This window comes from Equus asinus, chromosome 26 (genome assembly GCF_041296235.1).
Source record: "Equus asinus isolate D_3611 breed Donkey chromosome 26, EquAss-T2T_v2, whole genome shotgun sequence".
Taxonomy (NCBI): Eukaryota; Metazoa; Chordata; class Mammalia; order Perissodactyla; family Equidae; genus Equus; species Equus asinus.
In genome coordinates this window covers 19,230,230-19,232,611 of record NC_091815.1, presented here as the reverse complement: position 1 = coordinate 19,232,611, position 2,382 = coordinate 19,230,230, and positions in this window count along the sequence as shown.

Below are 2,382 nucleotides of genomic sequence, written 5' to 3'. Positions count from 1 at the left end.
GGCCTTCCACCTGTGTTCAAACGGCAGCTTTCTCTGCCCTACCTCCCCAGCTATCTCACACCTGTCCCTTCCCCTCAACCAAACCTTTGTGGAAATCTCTGGTCCACCAGTGATCCCTCTCTATTCTCTTCATAGTGTGGGAGTGAATCTCTTCTCTTCTACCATCATTTCCCTGGGGTCTCAGGAGGGAGAGTGTGTCAAATGCCTTCCCTCTGCCACCCATCACATCCACTCTTCATCCTTTCCTCTCCTTAGGTTTGTCCCAGGAGGCTGATGGTGGAGATACGTTAACCACCTTCCTTGCCCTCTGCGTCTGGTTGGATCTGGCCAATGGAGAGCCCCAGCAGAAGATCAGAGGGTGCCAACAGTGTTTAGTCCTTCAGCTTTCTCCCTGTGAGGTTGCCTGGCAGGGTTCAGTAAGGAAAATCTTTTGCCAGATGGCTCTCTTCACACAGGCTTCTGGCTCCAGACTGTAGTAGCCTCACCTTCTCAGGCCAGGTGTGGCAAGGCAAAGGACTTGAGTCTTTCTGGCCCTTGGGCGCTGCCTCTCTTTTGTACTTACACTACACCCTGTCCACATCTTTGTAAATAATGTCTTTACTAAACTCTCCTTGATTGAACCTAGTTGAGTGTACTTTTATTTCCAGATGGGACTCTCTGGCTGATGCAAAGAGAATATAAATTATACCTGCCTGGTCCACTATATTGGGCTGGGGAATCTTAGCTAGTTTTTAAAACTCATAACTTTTGCATGTAGACTGTCTTTATTTGTTTGTTTTGTTGCAACCTAACTAAGACTGTTAGGTCCTAGTCCTGTATTCAGGTTCACTGTTTGTTAGGGGATCCTGGAATTTCCCCATAATTTCACAATATTTATTGGTCCTAGAGGCCTTTAGAGAGCAGGTTTCCCAATATGAGATGCTGTAACTCACACTGAATTGGACTGAACTATCTGTTCATGTCCTTGAAACTTTTCAGCTTTCAATTTAGGCACCTGCCTCTGGGTGGCAGTGCTTTGTTACTGGCCACTGACCAGGCAGGAAGGGTCTTCCCAGATGAATAGTGACAAATTCAACTCTTGAATTGTGTCTCTTTCGGCCACAAGGAGCTCAGGAATCATTTGTGGGCACATCTGCCTCTTCTTCCAGACCGATGTCCCTAATGGCAGGACTTGTATCTTTGTTAAGTTTGTGTTGCCAACAGCCAGGCCAGAGGCTGCCCATGGCAGGAGTGAAAATATTATTGGAAAAATGAAAGAAGCTCTCCTCAGAGAGCCATAAGACCGCAGCCCCAGTCGAACCTCTCTTCTACTCACCCCTCGAGTTTTGCTCCATAAATAAATGACGCGGGGGCTCTGAAACATCTATGACGAGTATTCATCTTAGTCCATAGACCCCCATGTAAAAGAAATGAACCTTCCCTTTATTTCCCTTAAATCAAAATAAATTGAATTCTGAATCCCACATTGCTGGGTTGGAGGGAAATTTGATCCCATTCATCCTGGGGAGTGGGAATAAAGCATCCTCCTTCCCAGGGTTCGCAAGGATCTCGGAGCCTGGACAATGGGAGAAGAGACCCATCTTCAGTCTTGCAATCAGCCCAGCTCCATGAAGGCAGGTAGCTCTGCTACTTCTATTGTGAGCTTGGCCCTGGGATCACAAGCCCTGGATCCAGCTCTCAGCCTCTCGGGATACACCAAGCCTCCCCTGAGGCCCAGCTCTCCCCACTGCTTATGGCACCTGCTGACTCAGTCCCTCCCCAGATGGGCAACTTGTGCTCTCTCTGTCTGCGTCCTGCTCCATCCCCACACGTTCTGGCCTTTTCCCCTCTTGCTTCTTTTCCCTACTCATAATCTCCTCAAGGAGCTCAGGCTTCTAGAAAACAAAAGCCAGAAAGGTTACTTGCCTGTAAGAAACTGCCAGTTCTCCTTTAGGACTAAGTGTAAGCTCATTTCTCAGTGGGTTTCCCCACCACTTGCCTGGGCAGTACTGTTAATTGTCCAGGACGCCCTCATAAGTCTGTTGTTAAATGTGTGGAACTTGCCCCCGCATCTAGGCATTTGTGTCAGAGGGTTTGCCACTTCCCCCTCTGCAAGCTTGGACTCTTTGCACAGCCTCGTTGTGGTGAAATGTCACAGCTGAGCAGTTACTAATAAATGTTCATTCCCTTCCCTTTCCCTGCTTGCTCGTGATTTAAATTTTTCTCCCTACACACTGCAAATTCCTTGTTATGTTCCTGTTTGTATCTCCTAAACCTGGCAAGTGGCAAGTACTCAATAAATGTGGAATTCAACCCACTTCCTTACCTGGATGGCTGGTCTACGTCTCCACCACTTTTAAGCCGCCATTTTGTCCTCCTAGGCAGTGAGGGAAGATCTTCCTC